Source organism: Bubalus kerabau, chromosome 16, assembly GCF_029407905.1.
Source record: "Bubalus kerabau isolate K-KA32 ecotype Philippines breed swamp buffalo chromosome 16, PCC_UOA_SB_1v2, whole genome shotgun sequence".
Taxonomy (NCBI): Eukaryota; Metazoa; Chordata; class Mammalia; order Artiodactyla; family Bovidae; genus Bubalus; species Bubalus kerabau.
Window position 1 is genome coordinate 63,767,679 of NC_073639.1, and position 11,372 is coordinate 63,779,050.

General features: G+C 44.3%; 1 long non-coding RNA gene across 2 annotated transcripts; it reads left to right on the top strand.

The window, feature by feature from the left end:
* The first annotated feature begins 941 nt into the window (after positions 1 to 941).
* Positions 942 to 4,354, top strand: LOC129629966 (uncharacterized). Of its 2 annotated transcripts, XR_008703438.1 has the most exons (3): positions 942 to 1,095; positions 3,301 to 3,829; positions 4,138 to 4,354. It is a non-coding gene; the product is annotated as an uncharacterized LOC129629966 (long non-coding RNA). The 2 variants fall into 2 exon arrangements; XR_008703437.1 differs by having other exon boundaries at positions 3,301 to 4,354.
* The last annotated feature ends 7,018 nt before the right edge of the window (positions 4,355 to 11,372 follow it).

Here is an 11,372-nt window from a genome sequence, read left to right on the forward strand (position 1 = left end):
CAAAAATTAAACTCACTTCCTCAAGAGATTTCTCTGCTTCCTCTGCTGCCCAGCGTAGTCCTACCTAAAAGGGACCCACTCTGACCCGGCATATGAGTTATTTAAGCCCTATATCAGTCAGAACCGTTGGTAGGCTATGTTGTTGTTGTTTAGTTGCTAAGTTGTGTGCTAAGTGGTGTCTGACTCTTTTGAGACACCCCCCACCCCCCCGCCCCGCCATGGACTGTAGCCCTCCAGGCTCCTCTGTTAAGTCCATAGGATTTCCCAGGCAAGAACACTGGAATGGGTTGTCATTTCCTTCTCCAGGGGATCGTCCTGACCCAGGGATCTGAAACCATGTCTCCTGCATTAGCAGGCAGATTCCTTACCACTGAGCTACCAGGGAAGCTGTTGGTAGCCTATACTGGTTGTTAAATATTTTGAATATCACATCCAGATATTTACACTCTTATGGTAATCTAGACTTCTCTTTCAAACGCACTTGTCAAAATTCAATTACATAGTTGAAAAAGTTTTCAAATTACAAACTCCATGAGCTTTTTCCGGGAAAGAATATTGGAGCAGGTTGCCATTTCCTTTTACAGGGGATCTTCCTCACCCAAGGATTGAAGCACCTGCCCCCCTCCCTCCTCCCGCCCCACTCACACTGCAGGCAGATTCTTTCCCACTGAGCCAGGGAGGCCATTTTAACAACAGATGCTAATGCTAAGTCGCTTCGGTCATGTCCGACTCTGTGCGACCCCATGGACAGCAGCCCACCAGGCTCCTCTGGCCACGGAATTCTCCAGGCAAGAATACTGGAGTGGGTTGCCATTTCCTTCTCCATAACAACAGATATTTGAGCTCAAATAAGCAGACTTCTTTTCCGTCACTAAGGATTTTTTCAAACAAAGTTCTACAAGAGATCATTCAATTGGTTTGATTTGACCCAGGTAGTATGCAGCACTCCTATTGGACTTTTTTAGATTACCATTCAGTATGGAGCATTCCTATTGGACCTTTTGACCACCATTCAGTATGCAGCATTCCTGTTGGCCACTCTGACAGATGCTTACGCCGGTGCTTCCAACTAGCGTTTGCGCAGTGGCTTCCCAGGTAAATTGTCATCTCTTTTTCTTCCTTTCAGTTACTTAGAATGCCGATTTACCGTATTTGCATCTTTTATCTTTAGATAGAGGGCTTTCTTTGGCTGGAATCTGTCATAGAGAAGATATGTGAGAGGAAGTAAAGGTCAGTCTCCTGGGCCCATTCTAGCACAGTTGCTAAGTGTGGTCTCAGAAAAGTAACTGTTTTGTGTTTTCTGGCATCCTCACCAGTAAAATTGGCTAATAACAGTACCTGCGTCATAGGGCTTTTGTGAGCATTAACTGAGTTAATACCAATCAAGAGCTTGGAAACCACAGCCAGATATACGTTAAGCATTTAACAAATGTTAGCTAAAAGCGTTTGGAGAGTCTTTATGACATGGTAACTGGTTGATTTTCTTCCCAAAGCTGATTTAACTCAGTTTGAATTTTTGGTTCTGCCACAAAAGTCAAATTCAGTTCTTTGGTGAAGAAGCTTAAAGACTGCTATTTCCTGTCCTAATTATAGGCTTCAGCTGATGTCACCTTTGTTTTCCATTAAACATACTCAAGAATGTCTGGGTTGATTATTTCTTTGGCCAGGTCCTTAAAAATTATTGAGTATTTGTTGAGTTCCAGGAATTCTACTAAATGCTTCAATACATTATTTAATAATGTTTAATCATAATTCTGATGCTGAAATAATCATTTTTAAAAATGTATCAAGCAGCAGTTATTGTGTTAAGTATTTTAGCTCATTTCACCCTTGGAAAAGCCCATAAAGTAAATGTTATTATCTGTATGAGATTGATTAACCTTTTGAAGATTATAGAGGTAGTCATTGATACAACAGTGATTTGAACACAGATTTGGCTGATGCCAGAGCTTGTAGTGTATGTCCAGACTTCCCCCTTCCACTGTGCTTATATAATCTTAATAAAAAATGTAAATATTGTAAATAATGTAAATTATTGTGTGCTACAGTAATACATAAATATCATACTCAAAAGTTATCCGTGATTTTTTGGGTAGTGGGAAGTTTGACAAGCACGGTTTTGGCAGATTATACCTAAAATGTGTATGTGTGCCTGTGTGTGTGTGCGTCTCTTTTTCTCACATGTATGATATTTCTGTGTCTTTTGTTGTTTTTTTTTTAATCAAAAGTTAGTTGCTGAGAGTTACAGGTACATGTCCACTTTAGGTGAATTTCTTTAAAAACTATGCATATTTTTGGAAAATTAAAATTTTAAGTAGAGGCTTTTTGAAAATCGCTCAGTCCTGTCTGACTCTTTGGGACCCCATGGACTATAGAGTCCATGGAATTCTTCAGGCCAGAATACCGGAGCGGGTAGCTGTTCCCTTCTTAAGGGGATCTTCCCAACCCAGGGATTGAACCCAGGTCTCCCGCATTGCAGGCAGATTCTTTACCAGCTGAACCACTTACATTAAAAGAGTATGTGTCACTCATTTTTTGGAAATTTTAAAAAAATATTTATGTATTTTAGGGCTGTGCTGGGTCTTATTGCTGCTCAGGCTTTTGTCTAGTTGTGGCAAGCAGCAGTTGCTGTCTGGTTGCTGTGCGCAGGCTTCTCATCGCTGTGGCTTGTTTTGTTGCAGAGCACGGTCTGTCCAGCACAAGCTCAATAGTTGTGGCACACAGGCTTAGTTGCTGCCTGGTATGTGGGATCTTCTCAACCCAGGGATAGAACCCATGTTTCTTGCATTGGCAGGCAGCTTCTTTACCACTGAGACACCTGGGAAGCCCCATTTCTTTGGAAATTTAAATGAAAATTTAAGTAGAGGATGTAGGTATTAGAAACTATAAGGAAAAAATACATAGCACTCATTCTTTGTAAATTAGATAAAAATTTAAGTAGAGGGTTTAGCTAACTTTTTAAATTACAGTTATTCTCGTGGGGGAAAATGATTTTTTTATTATGTTAAATCATCATCTTGGTATGTCATTTCACATCCCCCACATGCATCTGATTTTCACACTTGGATTCTCTCATATTGGGTGCATCCTCTATATGTCTTAGTAAAGAGATGCATTAGGGGGTGGGGCTTATTGCTCATTTTTGATATCCAGATATCCTCTAGGGTTCTGCAGTTACTATGGAATAAAGTTCGGAATATATACCCTGGTAATTCAGGCTAGCCAACACACAAGTTGATTTTTCTTCTTTGTGGTTTCTAATAGCCTTCCCTTCATCCTGCACCACTTTTTTCTGGGCAGGAAACCCAAAGGGACAGCAATCAGGAAGAGGATTCCATCCTTGCCTTCTCCCTTTCAATGGAAGTGGATAATTCAATCAGTCCACAGACGTAAGGCCTCATCAGCCAGCAAGGAAAGGCAGTCCTTAAGCCAAGTCGATTCAGTGTTCATTGTTCTCTCTCTCTCCTTCTCTTCTTTCTTTCCTTCTAAGCTAAATCTAATGGAAGACAAATCAATCCACACCAAAAGGAAAAAAAAAAATCAGGCTTATTTTCACCAAAAGAAAATTTTGTTTTGTTTTTTTGGATCAGAAACACAGGTCTTCCCAAATCAAGTTAAGTGAGTCCCAGATGTGGACTCATTTCAAATGAAAAACACACCCCCATCATCTCAGGCAGAACTCTGCTTGAGGAAACCGGTGATTGCAATGCCTGACACAAGAGAATTTCTCCAGAGAGTTTGTCCCAGCCTGTGGAGAGGAAGAGGAATGGGGAAGATGAAGGGCTGGCGTGCTTCTCCTCCCCCTGGGGAGAAGAGAGACAGGATTCAGGTTAATGAGGTTGGAGGGTCGATGTGAACCAATCAGAGGAGTGGAAAGCATCTTTGAATAGTGCCGAGGATGGCAAGAATGGAAGCTGCCACATGCTGAAGGCTGGGTTTATTAATGAGAAGGCACTGAAGCCATATTACACAGCCTGGACATGTACGGCCTGAAACAAACAAAACCCAACGAGAAATGACAGTGACGCTCACACTTGTGGGCATTCTGGAGAATTCTTTTTCCATGGGAGAATGGTAGATGGCAGCTGGAATGCTGGGGAACGACGTGATGTGCAAATTAATATATTTCTTTTAAAGGCCAAGAGGAGAAGAGGGCCTTCTGACAGCCTTTGATTCGACCATTAATTTTCAAAGACTGATCGAGACACTGACATGTCACATGGACCTGCTTCTAATGTTAGACCAAAAGAAGAATGTTGAACCATGTAACCGAAGACATCTCTTGGTGAAAGATCCTCCTTTTAACAACTGTAATTCGCATTTTCATCAATGTCATGCTGTGCGTAGATGAAAAGTCATTTAAATGTGTTTCTTCTGTCTTCTCCTAATAAGCTTGATTTTACATTTCTTGCCATCTGGTTTGTTGAACAGAAATATGGAAGTACTTTTACTCTCTATATGCTTCTTACAGGGTTTAATCTAAGATAGGGTCTTTTCCTTTTTACTAAACTGGACTCTAACCCAGATATGTCCCCCCAGACAGGCTCTTTGGCTATTTTGGCAGGGCTCTTGCCCTTCCTTAAGCCGAACCATTTAACCCAGTGTAATTACTTTATGATGAGCACCTCAGCCATTTCTTCCAGAGCACATGCAGCATCCTACCTCACTGTGCATCCCCACAGCATCTCAGCAGAGTTTATTAAACTCAATTGAGCTGGATGAGTTCACATAGCTCTCCAATAATTATATTTCTCAAATTGGTCCCATAATAGCAATAATTGCAAGCATGCATTGAATGCCAGCACTCTGCTTAGCACTTTAAATACACTTGCCCACTGAAGCCTAATCTCAACTCCATGAAGTTAAGATTGAGTCCATTTTACAGAAAAGGAAACCAAGACTCAGTGAACAGCAGAGCCGGGATTTAAAACAGTCACCATATTCTAAGTTCTCTGCACTGTGCTTCTATCTTATACTGTGAGTACGGTGCTGGACTCCAACAGAGCACAGATACCTGGGAGGGAGTAATGCGAACTGCCAGGGAAGGTTACAGAGGGCTTTGTCATAGTACCAGGTCTGTTATGAGGTTGCCGGACCACGGTCTTGGATGGAGGCACGGGACATCGAAACATGAGTGAGCGTGGGGCAAGGGGCACCTGAGGACATGGGCAAAGGGCTGGAGCACTGATGTTTCTAATGAATACAAGCCAGTGTCCAAATTATACAGCTTTATCGTGTCTGAGATATGAACCTGTATTAATTTCCTGTGACTGCTGTAACAAATAACCACAAATTTGGTGGCTTTAATTTAAACTAATAGAAATTTATTCTCTCTTAGTCTGGAGGCCAGAAGTCCAAAAATCAAGGTGTCAGCAGGGCTGGATTCCCTCCAGAGGCTCTAGAGGAGAAGCCTTGCTGGCCTCCTCCAGCTCCTGGTGGCCGCTGGCTTTCTTGGCTCATGGCTACGTAACCCTAACCTCTGCCTCCATCTTCCTCTGTGTCTGTGTCTTCATCTTCTTCTCATCCTTCTCTTCTAAGGATACTTGTCTTTGAGGTTAGAGTCCACCTGGGTAATCCAGGATGAGTCCACCTTGAGATATTATTTTTTAAATTATTTTTTCTTCTTTTTACTTTTTTAAAAAACATTTATTATTTTATTTTATTTTTGGCCATGCCACATGGCATGCGGGACCTTAGTTGCCCAACCAGGGATTGAACCCACTCCCTTGCAGTGGAAGTGCAGGGTCTTAACCTCTGCACCACCAGCAAAGTCCACACTTTAAGATCTTGAACCTTCTTTCATTGGTGGTGGTGGTGGTGGTTTAATCGCTAAGTCGTGTCCAACTCTTGAGACCCCATGGACTGTAGCCTGCCAGGCTCTTCCATCCATGGGATTCTCCAGACAAGAATATTGGAGTGGGTTGCCATTTCCTTCTCTGGGGGATCTTCCCAACCCAGGAATCGAACCTGGCTCTCCTGCACTGCAGACAGATTCTTTACCAACTGAACTACTGGGAAGCCCTACTCATATTGGTAAAGACCCTTTCCCCCCACCCCTCGCTACCAACATCCACATCCTTTCAGATCCATCGTCAGTTCTCATTGCCTCATCTTAATCAAACCTCTCAGCATTTGTTCCAGTTGATCACTTTTTCCTTTCTTCATTTAGTTTCTGAATGTTTGCCCTTTCCTAGTTTTCTCTTTCTCCACAAGAAAAATAAAAAAGACCCTTTTTTCCGAGTAAAGCCACACTCATGGCTTGTGAGAGGGTTAGGATGTGGATGTATCTTTCTAGAGGTCCACCTTTCAACCTTCTACTACCCATATAGCAAATATTAAATAAAGGGAATCACTGAAACCTTAGGCGAGTAAAGAGGAATTCTGTTGAAAAGAAGGCAAAGACCATGGGTTAGAATTTATCCCCTCCCCTTGGCAGTTAGCCCCAGGCCTAAAACCCTGGAGGCTTCATAAATGGCTGCCTTTTGAGGGCTAGGGCAGCCCAACAGAAATGGCAGAAGCTTCAGCAGCCCTGGTTTAAATACAGACTCTCTCAGTTTCTAGTTCTGGTTTCATGTAAATCATTTTGCTTCTTTGAGTTTCAGTCCTCTGCAGAATGGGACTGATTCTAATGCTTGCCTGGCGAGGTGAATGAGGAGAGTAGAAAAGTATGCGTTCTATGAGTCACAGTCGTTCCTACATTCATCCATGCATATTTAGGGGGCTTGTATTTTTTTCTAATTTATTTCACAGGGCTTTATTGAGCACCTGCCATGTTCTGGCCATTACCCAAGATGATGGGAATATAGCCATGAAGACCACCCATTTCTGCCTTGATGGTGTTTGCATTCTCGTGAGAGAGAACGAACAAAAACAATAAATATATACAAACACATGAATTTTTTGAAAGATCAGCCCAGAGAGTGATGAGGACTATAAAGAAAAATTTTCAAACATGATGTGTGGGATGGGGTGGGGCGGGGGGCGGTTGCAAAGAGGAGTCAGTTGAAACAGAGTGATCAGGAAGGCCTTCTACAAGATGATGGAAGTTAGCCTGCATGATGAGAAGCAGCACATCAAAGAGGAGAGGGAGTGGTGGTCTACGCAGTTGGACCCGGGAGTACAGAGGTCTGGTGGCCTTGATGATGGATGCATTGAATTGTTGATGACACTTAAAACCTTGTCTAATACTGTCTTTTTAGTAGTAGTGGTTATTAAAGCAATAGCCTCTCCTCCCAATGTGGTGGTCATTCACAAATTTGTTAAGCAAATATATTGGAATCTCTGTATTTCCTGGTCCCCCAGTACCTGAGTGGGGCATATGAAGGGGGGAAGAGGAGATTTCCCTGTCCACTTCTGGACAGATTTGATTAACTGTTTGGCACCCTCCAGAGCTCTCTGACTTTAGGAGGGGGACTGACAATTTTGAAGATGGTGGCTAATTCATTATCCTACTATAAGTGACTACCAGAAATGGAGCCAAGGTGGCTTGGGTCCTGCTGATCCAAGATCCATATGTCAAGTGAAGTGAAAGTAGTGTGTGAGAATAATCTCTAGTTGTTTTCAGTCACTGAGATTCTGAGGTGGTTTGTTACTGCAACATAATCTAACCTACAAATCACTGCAGATGGTGACTGCAGCCATGAAATTAAAAGACACTTGCTCCTTGGATGAAAAGTAGTGACCAACCTATACAGCATATTAAAAAGCAGAGACATTACTTTGCTAACAGTGTTCCATCTAGTCAAAGCTATAGTTTTTCCAGTGGTCAGGTATGGATGTGTGAGTTGGACCATAAAGAAGGCTGAGTGCCCAAGAATTGATGCTTTTGAACTGTGGTGCTGGAGAAGACTCTTGAGAGTCCTTTGCACTGCAAGGAGATCAAACCAGTCAATCCTGAAGGAAATCAATTGTGAATATTCATTGGAAGGACTGATGATGAAGGTGTACCTCCAGTACTTTGGCCACCTGATGTGAAGAGCTGACTCATTGGAAAAGACCCTAATGCTGGGAAAGATTGAAGGTAGGAGGAGAGGGGGATGACAGAGAATGAGATGGCTAGATGGCATCACCGACTCGATGTACATGAGATTGAGCAAGCTCCTGGAGATGGTGAAGGACAGGGAAGCCTGGCAGGCTGTGGTCCATGGGGTCACAAAGAGTGATACACGACTGAGCGACTGAGCAACAACAGCACCCCTGACTGATGTACTCTCTTTTGCTGAGTACAACCTTACATCTTCCCACTGTAGTCCCTCTACCTCTACCCCTACTGGGTGAGAACACAACACTTGGCTCAACCCCACGCTGCTGACTGCACAGAAAGGTTCTCGCACCTCTTTCATATGGGGCTGCAGGGAACCCAGAGGAGTTGTATGGGCAGCAGCAGCTCAAAGGAAACAGGAGATTCCCAGGAGAAGCAGCTGCCCCCTTTAGCTCCCACTGGCTGGATATGGCCTCACCAAGGGCGTGGGCTCTGCAGTTCCTCCTACTCCCTCCCCCAAATTCATGAATCCTCTAGACACACCCTTCATGGGCTTAGGCAATCCCACCATTGCCAACAAGCCTGAGCGCTACAGCCAGCAGGTCTTATCCCTGGACTGTGCAAGGCACCTCCAGGGTATTAGCGTATTCATCTCTGGGATGGGAATAGATTACAAGCGCATCTGGTGATGGGAATGAAATATGGAGCGAGTTTGGAGCGGCACCTTTCATCCTTCCAAACCAGACGTCTGCACGGCAAATGCTCCCAGGAGCCAGGCACCTAACCAAAATGAGTGAAGTGGGCCATGTGGGGCCAGCAGCAACATGGAGCATGTATGCCTCTTCTAAGGGTCACCACGGCTTGGGTCACTGCTGCCAAACTTCCCAGTTCTTAGATCTCTGAGCCAGAAATATCTGGTTACAAATGCCCTTCACTGCTTCCCTTGTAGCTCCATTGGTAAAGAAACTGCCTGCAATGCAGGAGACCTGGGTTTGATCTCTGGGTTGGGAAGATCCCCTGGAGAAGGAAATGACAACGCACTCCAGTATTCTTGCCTGGAGAATTCGTGGACAGAGGAGCCTGGGAGGCTACAGTCCAGGGGGTTGCAAGAGTTGGACATGGCTTAGCGACTACACCACCACCACCAAAAACTGCATCAACATTGTGGTTCTCACTGGGGCCATTTGCCAGATATTTCTGGAGGTGGCCGTGCCCGGGAACAAGATGGATGTGCCCTTGAAGTTGGGCACGGTCATGTGACTCACTGTGGCCAATGAAATCTCCCATGACTGCCGGGTGGAAACTGTAAAAGCCAGTACAGCATCCCCTCCAGATTCTTCTCATTGCCTCAGTTACAATGGGAGCACTTGAGTGCTGAGAACTCGGCCTCAGTTCTTGAGTTACTATAATAAACCAGCAAAGGAACCACCACTGACCCCACCACAGGCAGAAACACAATGAACATGTTAGAAGAGCAAGTAGTAAATGTTATTTTGCTCCGAAAACGTGGGGGCTATTTGTTGCTGCAGTATAATCAAACTTACCATGACTGATGCAAACACCAGACGGATGACACAAAGCAAGTCTGTGGCCATTGCTCTGATTTGCAGTTTTGGATGAATTGTTTTTCTCCTCTTTTTCTCTTTCCTCGCTTCAAACGTTTCCTTGTGTCATAAGCGCTCTTCATTTGGCACATCCAACAAACATTTTCTACAAGGGAAAGCTGCTCTGACATACCACAGTAGCAACGGCAATAAAACCGTAATTGTGAGATAGTGGGGGTTGTCCTCAGACAACTAGCCCAACCAGAGACGTGCAACCTTTTTGGTCCACCAGGCAGAGGCAATGCAGACCTCAAAGCAGACAGGCTGCAGAAGGTCTCCCAGCCCTGAACCCACTCTTCTAAACCCTGCCATGATTTCTTAGAGATTTCTTACAGGTCAGAAGACTCTGATCTATAAGAAGCATACTAACCCTCAGACCTCAAAATGATGCCTTGTGACGTTTTGCATAACACAGCCTCCAGGCAAACCAGTTTCCTTTGAAATCAGGCTAACTTGATTTTATTCCCTGCTTAGCTACTTATTCGATATGGGACTTTACTCCTCAAGTTTCTGTTGAACAGGGTCAAGCACACCTCCAGTATGGCAGAGTTGTAATGAAGATCAAGCATAACATAGGGCAAGCACCCAGAGGAACAGCCCATAGTTGGTGCTTAGTTAATGGCAACCTTTGGGGAGACAGAGATATGGACAAAGTGAAGCAAAAGGGATATTCGGCATAACTTTAGAAGTTACGACTCTGTGGATATGGAGGGTTAAGCCTCTGGGTTCTGGAGTGTGGCTGCCTGTGTTAAAATCCTCTCATGCCAACTGGGCAACTGTGAGCAAGATACTTCACCTCTCTGGGCCTCAGTTTTCTCATCTGTGAAATAGGAATGATAATAACATTTGATTTCCTAGGGTTGCTTGAGTTAAGTGCCATGGCACGTAATAAAGATAAACTACACATGCGACCTTTATGTCCTTATTATGTAAAAAGCTGACAGCAGCATTTCAAATCCAGGTTGGAGAGCGGCCAGTGTGGTCTTGGGTGAAACCTCACTTCCCCGGGCTTCTGCAAAGAAGCCTCCTCCAGGCTGGCCCTCTGGAATTCACCTTTTGAAACAAGCACTTTATAATGTCCCACAAGGCTTCATTGTTTTCCCCTCAGCAGGGAACCCGTGTTCCTTCTGCACGCGTGCACTCGACTTTGAAACATTTGGTTGCAGTCGCTCGCAGGCTTTTCTTCCCTGGGACAGCGTGGCAAGACTGCCTGGGAAACCCGATCTCCCCAACCCTCAGTTCTAATCGTGTTGTTTCTTAGACTCAGGCTCCCCTGTAAATCATTTTTAATGACACTTTGAGAAGAAAGACGTCGCAAAGCAAATCTTACACGACGTTCTCATCACCAACGGCATTTAATATCCTAAATCATATGCTTTATGGCGTTGCATCACGGGCCTCAGGCGAATGAAGGCAGTCTATTATTTTTTGCTTCTGGTGCACCTCTTGTGTGCCTGAGGGTCACTCACTTTAGGGAATTCCTGGCGGTTATGCTTAGGGGATTTGTTTTGGGGGAAGTTAGGATGGTCGCACGGTCTAGCAGGAATCTGGGGGGACTTTTTTACACAATGAGGTGGCCTGTGTGGTGGTATCCAGAGCTGGTAATATGAGAAAGTTATGAGAATATAAGCCAGGCCTGATCTGGGGTTCCTCGCCATTCACCTGAGGGGCCCCTTCCCTTCCAGGGAAGTCGATATGGTGAAAATCAAACCAAAGCGACAGCAAATAAAAACAGGCCCTACCCCGCCTCTCCCCAAACCCCAGCCAGACTGGGGAAGAAATGTGAA